The 14,900-nt window shown below is 41.7% G+C and overlaps 1 pseudogene; it reads right to left on the bottom strand.

Moving 5' to 3' along the window:
• Positions 1-993: 993 nt before the first annotated feature.
• LOC115107484 (toll-like receptor 5) lies at positions 994-5,017 on the bottom strand (annotated as a pseudogene).
• Between the last annotated feature and the right edge of the window lie 9,883 nt (positions 5,018-14,900).

Raw genomic sequence — 14,900 nt, 5'->3', positions numbered from 1 at the left:
AGACGTGAAAATACTGCCCCCTGTCACCAAGAAGTTAAGTTACAGTTTTTGTAGAACCGCATCTTCTCGTACGAGAAAAATCACATGATCATTAAGGCTACACCTTTACATGATCTCCATCAGATATCCATTCCTGTTACTGAAACATGGTATAGTACTTTAAGAGTTTTAAATGAAAATATGAGATAGTTAGAAAACTGAAATGGTTGTTATATGGTAGGCCTAGTTTACATGTACATTCAAAAACCTTTCCAATAACAGTAGATGTCTAAATGTGTGCTGTGTTAACACAGGTCAGGCAGGGTTTCCATAAAGGAGTCTTAAACACTCCCACTGGGCTCACAGTGGTTGAATCAACGTTATTTCCACATCATTTCAATGAAATTACGCTGAACCAACGTGGAATAGACATTGAACTGACATCTGTGCCCAGTGGGCTGTGACTTCTAAGAGAGGATGAGGTTATTCTCCACTCCTCCTTACAGCAGGAAGTGTTACTCTACCTGGTGGCATACAGTTTTCAGACATAGATGCTATATTGAGGAAGTAGAGAGGAGATACGATTCAGTAATTTTTTTAATCCTCCGAAAAAGTTCACAATTACTATTAGAGTAATAGAGAAGTTGGAATGTTTTATTAAAAGTACCAAAATCCTTACATTAGTTATATTACAACGTGTAAATGTAAACCACGAGAACTTTGCATTGTACACACTGCAAAACACAATAATCATAGATGGCGCCGACAGACATGGCAGCTCTGCTTCTAGCGCCTAAGCAATTTTGCAGTATTTTGTTTGGTATTATTTCTGTCATAAAAGAATCATTAAAAGTACAAGCATTTTGCTACACCCGCAATAACACCTGATAAATATGTGTATGTGACCAATAAAATTGTATTTATACAGAAGGTAACGTTTCACAGTTCCAATATTAGTGAATAAAGGTTGACTGCCACCTAGCGGTCAAAAACAAGCTATGCTAAAATACAGAGGACCCTCTCCATTTTGCTTTTATTCAATATGGTAAAAATTCTTAATGTTATACAGACAAAATAAAAATGACTGATGTACGAATTCACAGTACAGTTAAATAAGATTTTCACTTAAGCATACAGGCTGTGGAAAAATGAGTCAACAACATTAAGTTTCAACTGTCATATTTGCAAGTGTGATATCCCCATTGTTATCTTTGGCAGTGTTCTTTTTGTCCTTAAGAATCTTGGACATGAGCTTCTCATAGAACCATTGAATATCCTGTGTGTCCTCCGGCCACTGCAGGTACTCCCTCTTCCGGGCAAAGGTCTTAATGCCTTCATGTTTCATCAGTCTGTAATGGGGGGACATTCCCCACGACCACCATGATGAGAACATCTCTGAGCTCCTCCAACATCCTGCTCTGAGCCAGGGTAAAGGCCTCCAGGCACCAGTCGTCCTTGAGGAACTCTTTAGAGACGATACAAACGGTCTTCCTCAAACTTCTTTGAGGAAAAGATTATGATTATTAGAAAGCAAATTACGGACTCCTCTTTAAACCTGCGTATTCCTCCAAACCTCAGTTGTCCTGAGTCTGCACAACTCTGCCAGGACCTAGGATCAAGAGAGACGCTCAAGTGTTTTAGTACTATATCTCTTGACACAATGATGAAAATAATCATGGCCTCTAAACCTTCAAGCTGCATACTGGACCCTATTCCAACTAAACTACTGAAAGAGCTGCTTCCTGTGCTTGGCCCTCCTATGTTGAACATAATAAACGGCTCTCTATCCACTGGATGTGTACCAAACTCACTAAAAGTGGCAGTAATAAAGCCTCTCTTGAAAAAGCCAAACCTTGACCCAGAAAATATAAAAAACTATCGGCCTATATCGAATCTTCCATTCCTCTCAAAAATTTTAGAGAAGGCTGTTGCGCAGCAACTCACTGCCTTCCTGAAGACAAACAATGTATACAAAATGCTTCAGTCTGGTTTTAGACCCCATCATAGCACTGAGACGGCACTTGTGAAGGTGGTAAATGACATTTTAATGGCATCGGACCGAGGCTCTGCATCTGTCCTCGTGCTCCTAGACCTTAGTGCTGCTTTTGATACCATCGATCACCACATTCTTTTGGAGAGATTGGAAACCCAAATTGGTCTACACGGACATGTTCTGGCCTGGTTTAGATCTTATCTGTCGGAAAGATATCAGTTTGTCTCTGTGAATGGTTTGTCCTCTGACAAATCAACTGTAAATTTCGGTGTTCCTCAAGGTTCCGTTTTAGGATCACTATTGTTTTCACTATATATTTTACCTCTTGGGGATGTTATTCGAAAACATAATGTTAACTTTCACTGCTATGCGGATGACACACAGCTGTACATTTCAATGAAACATGGTGAAGCCCCAAAATTGCCCTCGCTAGAAGCATGTGTTTCAGACATAAGGAAGTGGATGGCTGCAAACTTTCTACTATTAAACTCGGACAAAACAGAGATGCTTGTTCTAGGTCCCAAGAAACAAAGAGATCTTCTGTTGAATCTGACAATTAATCTTAATGGTTGTACAGTCGTCTCAAATAAAACTGTGAAGGACCCCGGCGTTACTCTGGACCCTGATCTCTGTTTTGAAGAACATATCAAGACCATTTCGAGGACAGCTTTTTTCCATCTACGTAATATTGAAAAAATCAGAAACTTTCTGTCCAAAAATGATGCAGAAAAATTAATCCATGCTTTTGTCACTTATAGGTTAGACTACTGCAATGCTCTACTTTCCGGCTACCCGGATAAAGCACTAAATAAACTTCAGTTAGTGCTAAATACGACTGCTAGAATCCTGACTAGAACCAAAAAATTTGATCATATTACTCCAGTGCTAGCCTCTCTACACTGGCTTCCTGTCAAAGCAAGGGCTGATTTCAAGGTTTTACTGCTAACCTACAAAGCATTACATGGGCTTGCTCCGACCTATCTCTCTGATTTGGTCCTGACGTACATACCTACACGTACGCTACGGTCACAAGACGCAGGCCTCCTAATTGTCCCTAGAATTTCTAAGCAAACAGCTGGAGGCAGGGCTTTCTCCTATAGAGCTCCATTTTTATGGAACGGTCTGCCTACCCATGTCAGAGACGCAAACTCGGTCTCAACCTTTAAGTCTTTACTGAAGACTCATCTCTTCAGTGGGTCATATGATTGAGTGTAGTCTGGCCCAGGAGTGGGAAGGTGAACGGAAAGGCTCTGGAGCAACGAACCGCCCTTGCTGTCTCTGCCTGGCCGGTTCCCCTCTCTCCACTGAGATTCTCTGCCTCTAACCCTATTACAGGGGCTGAGTCACTGGCTTACTGGGGCTCTCTCATGCCGTCCCTGGAGGGGGTGCGTCAACTGAGTGGGTTGATTCACTGTTGTGGTCATCCTGTCTGGGTTGGCGCCCCCCTTGGGTTGTGCCGTGGCGGAGATCTTTGTGGGCTACTCAGCCTTGTCTCAGGATGGTAAGTTGGTGGTTGAAGATATCCCTCTAGTGGTGTGGGGGCTGTGCTTTGGCAAAGTGGGTGGGGTTATATCCTTCCTGTTTGGCCCTGTCCGGGGGTGTCCTCGGATGGGGCCACAGTGTCTCCTGACCCCTCCTGTCTCAGCCTCCAGTATTTATGCTGCAGTAGTTTATGTGTCGGGGGGCTAGGGTCAGTTTGTTATATCTGGAGTACTTCTCCTGTCCTAATCGGTGTCCTGTGTGAATCTAAGTGTGCGTTCTCTAATTCTCTCCTTCTCTCTTTCTTTCTCTCTCTCGGAGGACCTGAGCCCTAGGACCATGCCCCAGGACTACCTGACATGATGACTCCTTGCTGTCCCCAGTCCACCTGGCCATGCTGCTGCTCCAGTTTCAACTGACCTGAGCACTAGGACCATGCCCCAGGACTACCTGACATGATGACTCCTTGCTGTCCCCAGTCCACCTGGCCATGCTGCTGCTCCAGTTTCAACAGTTCTGCCTTACTATTATTCGACCATGCTGGTCATTTATGAACATTTGAACATCTTGGCCATGTTCTGTTATAATCTCCACCCGGCACAGCCAGAAGAGGACTGGCCACCCCACATATGCTCTCTCTAATTCTCTCTTTCTTTCTCTCTCTCGGAGGACCTGAGCCCTAGGACCGTGCCCCAGGACTACCTGACATGATGACTCCTTGCTGTCCCCAGTCCACCTGACTGTGCTGCTGCTCCAGTTTCAACTGTTCTGCCTTATTATTATTCGACCATGCTGGTCATTTATGAACATTTGAACATCTTGGCCATGTTCTGTTATAATCTCCACCCGGCACAGCCAGAAGAGGACTGGCCACCCCACATAGCCTGGTTCCTCTCTAGGTTTCTTCCTAGGTTTTGGCCTTTCTATGGAGTTTTTCCTAGCCACCGTGCTTCTACACCTGCATTGCTTGCTGTTTGGGGTTTTAGGCTGGGTGTCTGTACAGCACTTTGAGATATCAGCTGATGTACGAAGGGCTATATAAATACATTTGATTTGATTTGATTTGATTTCCTGCTCCCCCATATGGCGTCCCTGATATTGAACAGGTGATCTTCACCTGGGATGAAGTTTCTGACCTCGAAGCAGCAGCGGAGGACGTTTCGCTCCGCGAACTGAGAGTCTAGTCTGTTCAACAGGGTGGTTTCTACACACTTGTAGTCATTGTTGCTGAAGCATAAGTAAGTGTCATACCGAGGCCCACCAGCCGGAGAATCCCTCCTAGGGCCCTCAACGATCCTGGCGGTCAACTATTTGTAAACTTTGAAGAGGAATCCACGGAGATGAGCAAAAACGATTGATCCGAACTTGATCAGGATGATGAGCGCTGTGCAGCCGATGAAGAGCGAGAGCCTCAGCTCCTGAACCAGCCTCCTCACACGATTTGACTGAGCTGTAATTCAACAGGCTGATGCCATGGAGATCTGAAGGAAACTCACAGCTGATTTCATTCATGTCAGGAAAAGTCACGTTTGTCCCTTTCAGCCATGTCAGAAAGGCCACATTCACAGTGAAATTGATTCCTATACAGGTTGATCCAGCTGAGAGAATGGAAAGCTTCTGGGTCAGGAGAGGTCAGGAAATTGTAAGAGAGGTCAACTGTTTTGAGACTGGAAAAATGTCTGGTTTGAGGTATGTGAGTGAGTTGAAGTGAAGATCCATCTCTTTCATAGAGATGAGGCCTTTAAATATACCATCTGGGAGAGCCTGCAGGGAGTTAAAGCTTAAATCCAGTCTTAAAAGCTTGCCAAGATTTTCAAATACATGCATATACTCTCCCCGTTTCACTCAACTTTGAACATAAATCCAAATGACATGGTGCCATTTTTCGTTGATTTCACGTTTGAATTCACGTTAGTTGACAACTCAACCAAATGTAAATCAAAAATAGACATCGAAATGGAACTGTGACGTGTTAATTGACTCCAAGATGACAGCAATTGTTCATGTCTGGTGCTTCAATGCGTATTGGTGTCTTTGCATTGTAACCATTCACGTCTATAATTTACGGTCTAATTTGTTATAGTCGACATACGACACCCCAAAACAATAGTCTGGGTACCAGTCTTTTTAGCTAACATTACACAATTGACACTTGTGTTGGCACAGGAGTAGTAAGGCTTGGAACGTTAACTAAAAAGACTGGTAATAGCTGAACTGAGACGGCAACCAGGCTACCATTTTTTCTTCTTCTGATATATCAACTATTGGCCGACACAATAATGCAATTATTTTAGTAGGCCTAAACAGTAAGTTAAAGGTAAAAGTTGTGTTACCTGAAGTCATGCGCGCGCTGATAACCCAAATATGCGTCGAGCTGGTGAGTATATGTTTATGGGATAGGTTACACCCCTCTCAGATAAATCAATGAAAATCAATGGCCCGGTGCCCCGTGTAGGTGGAGATTTTATTGTACGACTAATGGAACGAATCCCCCTACTGTTTTTCATAAATTCCTCCCCAGAAACGGGGAGGATCTAACTGCAGACATCATCTCTCAGGCCCCCCGCTATACTGCCACCTACTGGTGGGAATAGTTTATAGACATCATCTCTTAGGCCCTTAATCTTTCAGGCCCCTCTCCAATTCCAGGGGCCTCATTTATAAACGTTGTTTATGCATAGAATCTGCCCCCAAAACATGCGTGGGCCAGTTTCATGCAAAAGTGGGAGTCTATTTCCTATGATGTATTTCATTTCCATCATCATTGCAGAATAAATTCCTCACCTTTACTGACTGATGGTTTCATATGAGCTAAATAGCCAACAACAAGTTAGGAAGGCCATTTGTCCCATTTCTCATTTAATTGGACCCACTTCACAGTAGGAAATTGAAGTTATTTCAAGTATTTTGCTCTATTTGACCCAGTCTGAAGCGCAGTTAATGGTAGAACAGATGGTTCACCTTTTCCAATGTCTTTTGAAGGCTACGTTTAAATACTATAATGTCACATTTCTCGAGTAGACAATATTTCCTTTCTAAACATAGATAAATATAATACATAAGACATACAGTGCATTCAGAAAGTATTCAGACCCCTTCCCTTTACAACATTTTGTTATGTTACAGCCTTATTCTGTAAAATGGATTATTTATTTTCCCTCATCAATCTACACACAATACCCCATGATGAAAAAGCGAAAACAGGTTTTTAGAAATGTTTGCAAATGTAAAAAAACAACAGAAATACCTAATTTACATAAGTATTCAGACTCTTTGCTATGAGACTCGAAGTTGAGCTGAGGTGCATCCTGTTTCCATTGATCATCCTTGAGATGTTTGTACAACTTGATTGGTGTCCACCTGTGGATTGGAGTCCACCTGTGAATCATGTAATAACCAAAAAAGGGTTAAACAAATTGAAAGATATTATAGCCACCCGTTTCCTTGATGACAGCTTTGCACACTCTTGGCATTCTCTCAAACAGCTTCACCTGGATGCTTTCCCAACAGTCTTGGAAGGACTTTCCACATATACTGAGCACTTGTTGACTGCTTTTCCTTCACTCTGCGGTCCAACTCATCCCAAACCATCTCAATTGGGTTGAGGTCGGGTGATTGTGGAGGCCAAGTCATCTGATGCAGCACTCCATCACTCTCCTTCTTGGTCAAATAGCCCTTACACAGCCTGGAGGCATGTTGCGTCCTTGTCCTGTTGAAAAACAAATGATAGTCCCACTAAGTGCACACCAGATGGGATTGCATATCGCTGCAGAATGCTGTGGTAGCCATGCTGGTTAAGTGTGCCACGAATCACTGACAGTGTCTCCAGCAAAGCACCCCCACACCATCATATCTCCTCCTCAATGTGTCACGGTGTAAACCACACATGCAGAGATCATTAGTTCACCTACTCTGCGTCTCGCAAAGACAAGGCGGTTGGATCCAAAAATCTCAAATTTAGTCAGACCAAAGGACAGATTTCCATCGGTCAATTGTCCATTGCTCGTGTTTCTTGGCCCAAGCAAGTTTCTTCTTATTATTGGTGTCCTTTAGTAGTGGTTTCTTTGCAGTAATTCAACCAGGAAGGCCTGATTCACGCAGTCTCCTCTGAACAGTTGATGTTGCGATGTGTGTGTTACTTGAACTCTGTGAAGCATTTATTTGGGCTGCAATTTCTGAGGCTGGTAACTCTAATGAACTTATTCTCTGCAGCAGAGGTTAACTCTGGGTCTTCCTTTCCTGTGCTGTTCCTCATGAGAGCCAGTTTCATCATAGCACTTGATGGTTTTTGCGACTGCACTTGAGGAAGTTCTTGAAAATTTCTGCATTGACTGACCTTCATGTTTTAAAGTCATGTTGGACTGTAATTTTTCTTTGCTTATTTGAGCTGTTCTTGTCATAATATGGATTTGGCCTTTTACCAAATCTATCTTCTGTATACCCACCCCTACCTTGTCACAACAAAACTGATTGGCTCAAATGCAATAAGGAAAGAAATTCCACAAATGAACTTTTAACAAGGCACACCTGTTAATTCAAATGCATTCCAGGTAACTACCTCATGAAGCTGGTTGAGAGAATGGCAAACTGTCACTTTTTTGGAAAATCTCAAATATAAAATATATGTTGATTTGTTTAACACTTTTTTAGTTACTACATGATTCCATATGTGTTATTTCATAGTTTTGTGTCCAAATGTTTGACTGGCACTGTACATTTTAAGCTAAAACATTGCACATTAATTATACTACAATGTTGGCATAGCCTAAATGAAAAACGTGGATAATTGTATTTCCCTTTTGACCCACATTTGAAACGCATTGACAAAATAGGAAACCAGAATATCAAGTGTGAGTTAAACACAAGCATTAAGATCCCCTCAACAAAGCATGCAATCTGTAATACTATGCTAACATTCATTTAGTCATTTTCATTCAACACCGAAAGCTCGTCAGAGTATAGTCATATCATCGACGGGCATCGACGGGTCCTGCCGTCGGAGAGGGGCCTGAGAGATTATCTCTAAACTTGTCCCACCAGTAGGTGGCAGTATAGAGAGTGGCCTAGGGGAATTGCCACAGGAAGATGTTTTGAGTAGGAAGTGCTGAGTGAGAGGGTTGGAAAAAATCCCCTTCATAATAAAGTATTTGCAGGCTAACAATAAAATACAATTCCTAATGTGATGAGTACACTAAGCATAGGACAATATTCGGCAACAGTAGTCACTGTAGCCTGAAGTAAATAGAAATACATTTTCCAAAATACATTTTTTACTCCTGACTATACAGAAATAAATGAAATACTTTCACATACTTCACCAGAGACCATGATTTAGCCACAGAGCAGCATTAGCTTATTTTAAAGCTGTGAATTGGTTCAAATCACAAGCGTGTAGATCTATATACCGAGTTGGGAAGCCAGCAATTTGAGTAGCTCTCGTGGCATTAGGCCTAGTTGATTATTGAGATGTGGCTGTTAGTGAAGATAATGTGTCTTGAATATAATTGCAAATGTTGAGACAAGAAGGGGAGAGGTGTGTGACAAAGATATTGGTATGTCTCTCTTCAAAATACGCTCAGCTCTCCAGAATGAGCAGAGCTGTCTCCCGCCAATTCTTGCTCATTCATTGTTTTATTGTGTTAATTGTTTGCCTTTTGATGGTTTATTTTTAGACATTCCACATTATATATGTCACCAGTTGTAAATTTACCGTTAATTCCTATCATTTGGTTGCATTAATGTCTGTTAATTTCTGTTAATGCATGGATTAATCAGGCCTACAGCCATTTACCATTCTCACAACCTGCTACACTTGTGAGAAACACATTTGGTTTATTTCATACCATCATTTACAAGCTTTGTCAATTTTTTCATTGTATTTTGTTTGGGACCTCCATGTGAGCAATGAGCATGTGTCTGGTTTCTCTGTCCTTTTAATGTTGACGGAGCATGCGTGCCTGAGCACGCATAGATAAGAACAGATATAGCCCTTGGTTCACTCCAGACCTGACTGCCCACGGTCACCACCGATAAATCCATGATTATCGAAAACTTCAACAAGCATTTCTCAACGGCTGGCCATGCCTTCCACCTGGCTACTCTAACCTCGGCCAACAGCTCCGCCCCCGCAGCTACTCGCCCAAGCCTCTCCAGGTTCTCCTTTACCCAAATCCAGATAGCAGATGTTCTGAAAGAGCTGCAAAACCTGGACCCGTACAAATCAGCTGGACTTGACAATCTGGACCCTCTATTTCTAAAACTATCCGCCGCCATTGTGCAACCCCTATTACCAGCCTGTTCAACTTCTCTTTCATATCGTCTGAGATCCCCAAGGATTGGAAAGCTGCCGCAGTCATCCCCCTCTTCAAAGGGGGAGACACCCTAGACCCAAACTGTTACAGACCTATATCCATCCTGCCCTGCCTATCTAAGGTCTTTGAAAGCCAAGTCAACAAATGTAGGTATGTGCCCATTTGGGGATTTGTCTGATTTCCGAGTGTCTTAACTCGCCACCACAAGCTGAGCTTCTCAGTCATTTTGTCTTCACCTCACACAGTAAGTCAAATAATTGTATTTTTCTAATACTTTGTGAATGATAATAGTTCCTCATAGCATTTGAAAAATCTTTCCAACACCCCCCCCCCCCAATAATCACCATGCCTCAGTGTGAAAGAGCAAAATGTCATGCTCTGAAGATCCCATACAGTGAGTGCCTTAAGAAAGTATTCATACCAATTGACTTTTTATACATTTTCTTGTGTTACATCCTGAATTCAAAGTGGATTAAATAAATGAAACATCTCACCCATCTACATACACAGACTCTGCTATTTCAGCCACACTCGTTGCTGACAGGTGTATAAAATAAACCACACAGTCATGCAATCTCCATAGACAAACATTGGCAGTAGAATTGCCCGTACCAAAAAGTTCAGTGACTTTCGATGTGGCACCGTCATAGGATGCCACTTTAGGTAGTCTAGTGGTTAGAGTGTTGGGCCATTAACCGAAAGGGTGCTGGATTGAATTGGATTGACAAGGTAAAAATCTGTTGTTCTGCCCCTGAGCAAGGCAGTTAACCCACTGTTTCCCGGACGCCAAAGACTTGGATGTTGATTACTGATTCAGAGGGGTTGGGTTAAATACGGAAGAGGTTTTCCTCTAGGATTTTGCCTGTGCTTAGCTCCATTCCGTTTCTTTTTTTATCCTGAAATACTCCTTAGTCCTTAACAATTACAAGCATGGCCATAACATATTGCAGCCACCACTATGCTTGAAAATATGGAGAGTGGTACTCAGTAATGTGTTGTATTGTATTTGCCCCAAACCTTGTATTCAGGACAAAAAGTGAATTGCTTTGTCACATTTTTTACAGTATTTCTTTAATGCCTTATTGTTTTGGAATATGTCTATTCTTCTTTTCAATATGTCAGTTAGGTTAGTATTGTGGAGTAACTGCAATGTTGGCCTCATGGTGAAATCCGTGAGCGGTTTCCTTCCTTTCCGGAGTTAGGAAGGACGCCTGTATCTTTAGTAGTGACTGGGTGTATTGATACAACATCCAAAAAGTACAGCAAAGATGGGAAAATCATACTGTAAACTATATTACAGCATCACAGCTGTAAAGCAAAATCACAGTATTAAACTGGCAACTCTGGTGCCAGTATAACGCTGTAAATATGCAGGGAAATACCTACAGTAATATACAAGTGTTTAGAAGCTCCTTGAAATGTAATATTGTAAGAAAAACAATATGTGAAGAAATACAGTGCCTTGAAAAAGTATTCGGCCCCCTTGAACCTTGCGACCTTTTGCCACATTTCAGGCTTCAAACATAAAGATATAAAACTGTATTTTTTTTGTGAAGAATCAACAACAAGTGGGACACAATCATGAAGTGGAACGACATTTATTGGATATTTCAAACTTTTTTAACAAATCAAAAACTGAAAAATTGGGCGTGCAAAATTATTCAGCTCCCTTAAGTTAATACTTTGTAGCGCCACCTTTTGCTGCGATTACAGCTGTAAGTCGCTTGGGGTATGTCTCTATCAGTTTTGCACATCGAGAGACTGAAATTTTTTCCCATTCCTCCTTGCAAAACAGCTCGAGCTCAGTGAGGTTGGATGGAGAGCATTTGTGAACAGCAGTTTTCAGTTCTTTCCACAGATACTCGATTGGATTCAGGTCTGGACTTTGACTTGGCCATTCTAACACCTGGATATGTTTATTTTTGAACCATTCCATTGTAGATTTTGCTTTATGTTTTGGATCATTGTCTTGTTGGAAGACAAATCTCCGTCCCAGTCTCAGTTCTTTTGCAGACTCCATCAGGTTTTCTTCCAGAATGGTCCTGTATTTGGCTCCATCCATCTTCCCATCAATTTGAACCATCTTCCCTGTCCCTGCTGAAGAAAAGCAGGCCCAAACCATGATGCTGCCACCACCATGTTTGACAGTGGGGATGGTGTGTTCAGGGTGATGAGCTGTGTTGCTTTTACGCCAAACATAACGGTTTGCATTGTTGCCAAAAAGTTCAATTTTGGTTTCATCTGACCAGAGCACCTTCTTCCACATGTTTGGTGTGTCTCCCAGGTGGCTTGTGGCAAACTTTAAACAACACTTTTTATGGATATCTTTAAGAAATGGCTTTCTTCTTGCCACTCTTCCATAAAGGCCAGATTTGTGCAATATACGACTGATTGTTGTCCTATGGACAGAGTCTCCCACCTCAGCTGTAGATCTCTGCAGTTCATCCAGAGTGATCATGGGCCTCTTGGCTGCATCTCTGATCAGTCTTCTCCTTGTATGAGCTGAAAGTTTAGAGGGACGGCCAGGTCTTGGTAGATTTGCAGTGGTCTAATACTCCTTCCATTTCAATATTATCACTTGCACAGTGCTCCTTGGGATGTTTAAAGCTTGGGAAATCTTTTTGTATCCAAATCCGGCTTTAAACTTCTTCACAACAGTATCTCGGACCTGCCTGGTGTGTTCCTTGTTCTTCATGATGCTCTCTGCGCTTTTAACGGACCTCTGAGACTATCACAGTGCAGGTGCATTTATACGGAGACTTGATTACACACAGGTGGATTGTATTTATCATCATTAGTCATTTAGGTCAACATTGGATCATTCAGAGATCCTCACTGAACTTCTGGAGAGAGTTTGCTGCACTGAAAGTAAAGGGGCTGAATAATTTTGCACGCCCAATTTTTCAGTTTTTGATTTGTTAAAAAAGTTTGAAATATCCAATAAATGTCGTTCCACTTCATGATTGTGTCCCACTTGTTGTTGATTCTTCACCAAAAAAATACAGTTTTATATCTTTATGTTTGAAGCCTGAAATGTGGCAAAAGGTCGCAAAGTTCAAGGGGGCCGAATACTTTCGCAAGGCACTGTATATGTGAACATAACATGAATTTCACATGAAATGCACAATAACCACAACGAACAACATTTGAAAAGAGCAATATTACAACTCCAGATAGCAGGGGAGAGAAAGAGAGGAACAGAGAGAGATACAGTGATAAGAACATTGACAAATACTGTCCAATAATGTACTTCACCATACACACACCAAAACATCAGAATAGGTCATTCTTGAAAATACAGGATTATGTAAGAAAAAAATTAAATCTAGCCTCCCGGGTGCCACCAGAGACCCTGGGTTCGCGCCCAGGCTTTGTCGTAACCGGCTGCGACCAGGAGGTGCACAATTGGCCTAGCGTCATCCGGGTTAGGGAGGGCTTGGCCGGTAAGGATATCCTTGTCTCATCGCGCACCAGCTATTCCTGTGCCGGGCCGGGCGCAGCGTGCACTAACCAAGGTTGCCAGGTGCACGGTGTTTCCTCCGACACGTTGGTGCGGAGGAAACACTATTACTACTATTACTATTACTATGACTACTACTATTACTATCACTACTACTATTACTATTACTATTACTATGACTATGACTACTACTATTACTATTACTATCACTATTACTATGACTACTACTACTACTACTACTATTACTATCGCTAATACTATCACTACTACTACTATTATGACTACTACTATTACTATCACTATTACTATTACTATCACTATTACTATCACTATTACTATCACTATTACTATCACTATTACTATTACTCACTGGGTAAAAAGGCAGATGACAACAGACAAATAAAGTTTGTGTTCATCAGGTGTGTCTGTTTGTGTACTTATGTGTTGGAATGTTTTACACTCTAACTCCTTCAGGTCTGCGAGAAAGTGTCTAACATGTGGGTTAATTGCCAACGGCTTCCTCTGAACGACCTTTCTGGTCTTGCGGCTCACTCCTGCTTTCGCTGTGCATTTGGTTCCTTCAGGGTTTGCTCAAGCCAGGAACCTGCACAACCCAACATAGAATATATTAAATCAGTTGAGGCATTGAAAAAATAACAATAAGAAATATCATTGCAATGTAACTAACAAATGCTAAATGTAAGTGTTGGATCAATGAATGTTCAATGCTTACCTCTGTATCAGCCCCAAGGTTGCAGAGGCCAACTCCTGGTATTCTATGTTAAAAACATAGAAGGTGCTGAAGAGCACAAAGGGCAGCAGCAAAGTTGGACTCACAGTCCAAATCACAGCCACTCTCCCCTCGATCGACGCCATTCATTTTGAGGAATATAATAGAATATTTCCTGAAATACACAAAAGTGTGTGTGTTAGTGTATACCTACTAGATATCTCTAGATAGGTACCACAATACTATATATTTCTGTTCCACCTTAAATCAAATAAATGTATTGCCAAGCATGATCAGCCTTAGTGTGTCTGGCAAAGGAATTTGCGCCTCAACATCAACCCAAGTTGCAATGACCTAAAATCACAAAACCTACATATAGAAAATATTCAAATGATGTGTAATAGTATAATAAAACCATTAATCATATAAACATTGTAAATATAAAAACACTATTCCTTACATCTTCCAAAAGGAACTGAGATTCGTCCTTCTCTTTGAAGTGGGTCATCAACAAAAGAATGGCAGCAGTGTCTGTTAGATCGTCATTGCCTCTGATGTCGATTTCATTCAGCAGGCACTGGATCTCTCTCCTCAGCTTGGTCTTTTGGCTTTTAAAAAAGTTGACAATTCTCTTACCCTTGTTCAGGAGAGCTTGAGTCAGACGACTGTCAATCACGATGCCAGTGAGGGTATTGAAGTGGTCGCAGAGCCATGACTTGGTGAAAAGGAAAGGCCACTGTTCCTGGAGGTCACTGACGCTTGGAGGAGGACAAGTGTCCTATCCATTGTTACAGATCCTATCCATTCTTAATTTTCTTTTCTTTTTTAATTCAATGAAAAACTATGTTAGGCTATGCGCTTGCACTCCATACCAGCACAAGAGGACAAACAAACAATTTACAGAAACATGTGTATATTTTTGTACTTTTTGTCATTTCTGTCCCCTTT

This window comes from Oncorhynchus nerka, linkage group LG24 (genome assembly GCF_034236695.1).
Source record: "Oncorhynchus nerka isolate Pitt River linkage group LG24, Oner_Uvic_2.0, whole genome shotgun sequence".
Classification (NCBI taxonomy): Eukaryota; Metazoa; Chordata; class Actinopteri; order Salmoniformes; family Salmonidae; genus Oncorhynchus; species Oncorhynchus nerka.
This window is presented reverse-complemented; position numbering and strand designations above follow the sequence as displayed.